At 55.8% G+C, this 6692-nt stretch overlaps 1 long non-coding RNA gene across 2 annotated transcripts; it reads right to left on the reverse strand.

The window, feature by feature from the left end:
• Nucleotides 1-2927: 2927 nt before the first annotated feature.
• On the reverse strand, nucleotides 2928-4682 carry LOC136304599 (uncharacterized). Of its 2 annotated transcripts, none has more exons than XR_010724685.1 (2): nucleotides 4629-4682; nucleotides 2928-3243 (listed from the first exon to the last, which is right to left on the reverse strand). It is a non-coding gene; the product is annotated as an uncharacterized lncRNA (long non-coding RNA). The 2 variants fall into 2 exon arrangements; XR_010724686.1 differs by lacking the exon at nucleotides 4629-4682 and adding an exon at nucleotides 3720-3782.
• Nucleotides 4683-6692: the final 2010 nt, after the last annotated feature.

Below are 6692 nucleotides of genomic sequence, written 5' to 3' on the forward strand. Positions count from 1 at the left end.
TCCTGCCCGGGAGCCCCGGCGGGGCCGGGCCGGCGCCCGCTGCGCTGCGGCTCCTGCTGCTGCCAGAGCCGGGCGGGCCTCGGGGACAGGGAATGGACACGGGGGGACAGCAAAGGCCGGCGGGGCTGCAGGGATGCTGGTGCTCGGGCCAGCGCCAGCACGGAGCTTTGGCTGCAATTAACCCAGAGGGAACCGCTGGGCAAAGGCTCCATTTCAGCCTTTCTTTCCTCATGGCTGCGAAACGACCGAAATAAAAGGAGAACCAGCAGGGCCCGGCCCCTTCTCCTTCGGGAGGAGCTCCACGCCTGGGGCCAGGAGGGGCCCTGAGGGGCCGTGAGGGGCAATGAAGGGCCATGAAGGGCTGTCAGGGGCCAGGAGAGGTTCTGTGTAGCCAGGAGGGGTTTTGAGGGGCCGTGAGGAGCCTCAGCCCCGGCACAGCGGGGTCCCACCGTGTCCCCAGGGCAGGGCAGCCGTGAGGGGCCGCGAGTGCAGACGTGGCAGCAGAGCGGGCTTGGGGCACCTCTGGAAGGGGATGAGAGCCTTCCCCAGCTCCAAACCACACCAAACCCACCACTAACAGGATTTCCCATCTTTAAAATCCACTGGCAACTTGGAGTCGACTGAACAGTTTAATCCCAGTGGAAAATGCAAGGGAATTTTCCTAATGACTTACATCCAGCCTTGGTTAATCATGTCTAAGATTTAAAAATCTGACCAGTGAAAAGTAACACTAATAAATAATAAGAACAATAGCAAGAAATAAACTCCCAAATCCCAACACTCAGCACCACACCAAAATGACAAACCTCATTTTTCTTTACTAGCACAAGGTTCATGAAAACAAATCCTGATAACTTTCTCCACCTCACATCTTCCCCACCAGACAAAGGAGGCCATTTGCAGTGTTTAATACAAGTCACAATTGAGGGCTGGAGGAAAGAACGACGAGACACTACCAATTTACATGTCAAACCCAGCGGTCCAGCTTCAAAGTGGAGAGAATAAAATGGAATGGGGGCAGGGGCTGGTCAGATGTTCCTCTAAAGGATGGCAAAATCACCTCCAAGTGAACAGGAGGGGAAAATCAATCCCTATAAACCACCCAGGGTGTTCAGGGACTCAGCTGTGAGGAGCTGGACATGGACAGAGGCATCTGGAACAGTTCTTTCCTCAGGCTGAGCTCTCCAGCCTGGCCCTGAAGTCAATCAAGTGCTTTCCCAGAGCATTCCATGGTTGCCAAGCACCCTTCAAGATGTGGCTCACAGGAGCAGAGAACCTTTCTCAAGGTTCTGAGCAGAAAAAGTGGCAAGAGATGCCCAATTCAGAGCTCTGTTTAAAAACCTGGAAAATAAAAATCAGTTGAACTCTGAAGCCCAGCGGTGGCTCCCAGAATCTCAGAGCCAAGGGAAAACGGGAAAGGCTTTTTACAAGAACCAACACTGAAGAGCTCCCAGATGAATGTGTGTGACATTTTGAGAGGCTTCCAGTTTTCTACAGTTTTCCTTGAATTGTTGAAATTGATTTTGCCTTTGCCTCCTCTTGCACTAAAGGAGCCTCATTTCGGCACCAGGAAGGCAAAGCTCATTCCTGGCCCTGGCTGCTGCTGTCCATGCAGCATTTCCATCCCTCCCGTTGCCTCTTCCCTCAGGATCCCCAGCAGCAGCAGCTGCCGGAGCAGCACATGGAAGCTGCAGATGGAAGTGCTGCCCACCCCAGCCTGAAGCTGCACAAGGATCCTGCTGCCAGGAACCCCCAATATTCCCTCCCAGGGGCCCTGCAAACAGTCACCAATTTTCAGAAGAGCAGTGTGGACAGCAGCTGCACCTGGCCGTTATCCTCTATGAAAGGAAGAAAAAAAGACCTCAGCATCGGCTGCTCGGGGCTCAGCTGGGCGTGAGCCTGCAAACCCACAGGGCACCAAGTGTTTGGTGGGCACACAGTGGCCGTGGCTGGGGGCACAGAGCCTTGCATGGTCAGAGAGTGGCAGGAGCACCGCAACCAGCAGCAGGGCGACAGGGCTGGGTCTCAGCATGTCCTTGTCCAAAACTGCAAAGCTGAGTATCACGGCCGTCATCCTGACTGACTGTTCATCTGTGTCCCGCAGGAGCTCCACAAAATGTTCAGGCAGGGGCCACACTTTTTTGGCCTGTGAGGAACACAAGTCGTGAAACGCCGCCCTGGTGCCAACAGGGCCCAGAGGCCAAAGGCCTGTCCCGAGGTACTCGGGCAGCCGAACCAGGAGGCAGGAGAGCTGGGAGCAGCTGCCTGAGCTCTCGAAGCCCAGCCAAGCCCAAGCGACTGCATTCCCCAGCTCAGCTCCAGCCACTGCCCCCTTGTCACCATTGAGGGAGGGATCCTCAGTGAGCTCGAGAAGGGCCCTGAGCGCAAGGTTCCACCTTTCCCTGCACTCACTCCGCAGGTGCTTTGGGGGAGCGCCAGAGCAGCCGGCTGGCAGGAACATGGCAGCTCCCCAGGGGCTGCTTGTGGCCTCTGACACCCAATTCCTCAGGGCTTCCCACCAGCCCAGCCCCTCAGAGTCTCCCCCAGCCCGGCCAGCCTGCCCGGCAGCAGAGGCGCAGCCCCACAGCAGCTCCAGAGGAGCCCGATCAAGAGGCACCGCGGAGCCCTCAGCAATCCGGCCAGCAGCACACGGGCAGGAGGACACAGACGGCGGTTCCTGGCTGGCACAGGGCTTGTGGCCATCTCCAGGCTCCGGCCTCGCAGGGATGCCCACAGCCCAGGCCCCCGCCCACGCGCTCTCTTGGCAGTGCAAAGGCTTCCGCAGGACCACCGAGGGCCGAGGGGCTTCTGGCCATTTTCTCTGCAAGGCTGCACGCCTGGGCAGCATGCTGAGCACAAAGCACCCTTTTCCCCCTCTTCCCCTGTGCACCCAGGGCAGCAAAAGAAAAATCCTGGGAGTCCGTGTATTGTAACACATATCCTATATTTATATACTGAAGAAAAAAAAGAAGAAAAGAAGAATCCTGTAGAAGAAGAAAATCCCCGCTGGCTCAGTTGGCCCCAGCAGACAGAGTGTCCCAGATCAGCTCTCCGTAGAGCTCCAGCAGCGCAGCCAGCCCAGGCCCGACAGTCGAGGCCGTGTCTTCCGTGCCCTGCGCAGCTGATCTCGCAGCTTCCGCGGGATGGAGTACGGAGCTCTCTGGACTGCCCGGAGGACCAAGGCTGTTTCAATGGCCAGGTTTCTGATGGCAGGGCTGCTGTCATCTGCCGTGTCTTCAAGGGCTGCAAGACAGAGGAACACGGGGCCATAGCCCTGATCAGCAGGGACCCGAGGAGAGCCCCCTGCCAGGGCCAGCCCAGCCCGCTCTTGCCATGGCCACGAGGGAGCAGGGACCAAGGGGATTGAAACATTAATTTTGAAGAATTACAGACTTTAACTGGATATTGCTGAAGTAAGACAGATAGACTTCCCTTTTGATAAGCAGAAGCCGGATTCAAGGAACTGATAAATCATGGGGCCTGTCAACTTATGTTTGTGTATTCTGACTAATCAATAGGCTTCAAGAAGGACAATGAACTCAGAAATCAAATACTCCTGGGAAAATGGGATTCAGTTGTCACGCAACACTAAAAGGTTAAAAAGTCAAAGCGAAGAAGACTCACTTACTTCATCATTTTGAGACCCCGCCCCATAAAAAAGACCACCGACCCATTTCAAAGAACAAACCACGCATGCTTAATAGCTTTTGGCTAATTACCATAGGAAGCGGGGAATGGGAGGTACTGAAGTCATGAATATACATTTGTGTTTTGGGTATTCAAGCCTTCTGTACATAAAAAGACCCTGTGATCTTCTGTGAGCGCGCGTGTGTTCGGGAGCTATCCCGCACGCTGTCTGGCGTCGTAATTAAACATACACTTTCTAACTCTAAACTGCTGGAGAGTCTTTTGTCCGTCATTGTTGGATATCGGCATTAGGGCGCTATTCCTATTTTTTTAATAATTCAATAGAACACCCCAAATTGCCCAATTTGGACCCCAAATTTCCAAGAATTAGCTGTATAGAGCCAAAAATTCACAAAAATTTCCTTTATGGGCGCCAAAACTCCACTATAGAGATGCCAAGACTCCCCCAGACCCCCTTACATCCCAAGTAGAGAACCCTAGATCCCCTATAGGGTCCCCCAGGCACCCAAGGACCCTCTATCGAGCCCCTACATATCCCCTCAGACCCCCCTGGGGACCTCCAGACCCCCCCAGACCCCCCAAATCCCCCACAGGGACCCACAGACACCCCCAGACCTCTCCGGACCCGCTACAGGCTCCCGCTGACCCCTAGAGATCCCCTACAGACCCCCCAAACCACCAAAACGCCACAGAAACCCCCCAAATCCCCCACAGACACCCAGACCCCATTTAGGGACGCCCGGACCCCCTTTACGGACCTCGCTGGACCCTCTACAGAGCCCCCAGACCCCGATAGAGCCCCGAGACCCGCCCAGCCCCCTTTAGGGATCCCCAGACCGCCCTAAAGCCCCTACAGACCGCCCCAAATCTCCTGCAGATCCCCCACCAAATCCTCTAAGGAGACTTCCAGGTCCTCTCAGACCCCTATAGATCCCCTATGGATCCCCTATAGATCCCCTATAGATCCCCCATGCCCCCACCGCAGGTCTCGGACACGCCGGAGCCGGCTCGGGGGACCGGGAACAAAGATGGCGGCGCCCGGGAGAGCCACCTCTGGGTCGTCTGCGCATGCGCCGGACGGAACGCGCCAGCAGATGGGCGGGGCCCACGGGAAAAAGAGGCGTGGCCAATGAAAGGGCGGGGAACGAATGGAACGAGGCGGGGTCAGAGAAAGGGCGGGAACTGGGAGGGGAAAGGGGCGGGGTCCAGGAAACGGCGGGAATTTTGAGGGGGAATGGGCGGGGTCAAGGGAACGCGCGGTCCTAAAAGGGCCCGGTTTGGCTTAAAATCACCCAAAAGACCCTAAAATCTCCGGCACCGAGACCGAGACCGACACCGGAACCGAGACCGGCACCGCTCCGGGACCCGCACTGTGGGACCGACACCGAAACCGGCACCAGAACTGGTACCGGAACCAAGACTGACACCGACACTGGGACCGGCGCCGGGAGCGCTTCGGAACCAGCACCGGCACCAGGACTGCTCCAGGACTGCGGCCAGAACCCAGACCGGGAGCGCTCCGGGATGGAGACCGAGACCGGCACCGGAACCAGCACCGAGACTGGCACCGCTCCGGGACCAGGACTGCGATTGGCACTGGGAGCACTCCGGGACCAAAAACGGCACCGGCACCGCTCCGACACCGAGACTGAGACCAGGACTGAAACTGGAACCGGCACTGGCACCGAGACTGGCACCGCTCCGGGATCGAGATCGGCACCGCGACCGGAATCAGCACCGGGAGCGCTCCGGGACCGAGACTGAGACCGAGGCCGAAACAGGGACCGGGATCGGACCCGGAATCGCTCCGGGATCGGCTCCAGGATCGCTCCGGGACCGCCGCGTTCGCTGCGGGGAGTTTTGGCCGCGCCCCCGGGCGGGACTGGGAGGGACGGGGAGGTTGCCCTGGGCCGGGCGGGACCGCCTCGGTTCGCATCGTTCCGAGGCCGCCACCCCGGTCCAGATGATCCCAGTTTCTATGGTTCTGATCCAGATGGTCCAGCCTGTGAAATCCCAGTCCATGTGATCCCAGTCCATGTGATCAAGAACTCTCCAAGTTTGATTTACTATCAAACCACATCCCACCCACCCAGCCCCACACAATCCCGATCCCAACATCCGCCCACAAAAATATCCCCAAACCAACTGTACCATTTAGAGTTGTAACCCGTTCATTCTTATCCCATCCCCACTCACGTGGACCCCCATGATACCCTGAGGTTGCCAGGTTCAGGTGACGACTTCTGGGATGTGATTCTTGAGTACTGGTATATCTAACAGTGTCTTCAGACCACGGCCACTCAGCTGGCTCCTGGCCATGGGAGTGTGGCAGGATACAGAGAAGTATTAATAATGTTAACATGGTTATTTTGTTTTCATGTCACTTGAAGTGTCCCCTCGGAGTTCTCCTGCAATAGCAAAACACAGAAAAATCTGCCACCTAAGGGCAGAACATTAAAATGATGGAATTATCCAGCGGGTATTTATCCGATGTTCTTTTCCTAAGGCATCAGATGCTATCCACGCAACTTTATTCAGAGAAGTTTTCAACACAAGTGGTACTTCTCCCACCGTAGGGAGGTCTACCAAAACAGGGTGTCCCGGGTCATGAACTGGATTTTCGGGATCATTTGGTCCTCTTTGTGAGGAGATTAAGCTCAGAGGATTTGGGCAAAAAGCAGTAATTTTGGCGCACCCATTCACCCCCCATCTTTCATTTTCACTTTGCACAGCTTTATGCAACCGGCCATCCCAGCCTCCCTCTTGTGGTTTCAGAAGTCGTCTTAAAAGACCATTAGTCCTTTCTACAATTCCGTTAGCTTGAGGGTAATAGGGAGTGTGAAAAGTCCATTTTATCCCTTCACCTTTTGCCCATTCCTGTACTACTTTAGCAGTAAAGTGTGACCCATTATCAGATTGAATTTCCTGTGGTTTTGGGAAAGTCCCGAACCATATCTGCAATGCTTTAACAGTGTTTTCCCCTGTAGCCCTTTTAAATGCCTCGGCCTGAACTGATCCAGATGTAATCTCAACCCCCACTAACA

This window comes from Chamaea fasciata, unplaced genomic scaffold (genome assembly GCF_029207755.1).
Source record: "Chamaea fasciata isolate MVZ Bird 193981 ecotype frontalis unplaced genomic scaffold, bChaFas1.0.hap1 SCAF_132, whole genome shotgun sequence".
Classification (NCBI taxonomy): domain Eukaryota; kingdom Metazoa; phylum Chordata; class Aves; order Passeriformes; family Sylviidae; genus Chamaea; species Chamaea fasciata.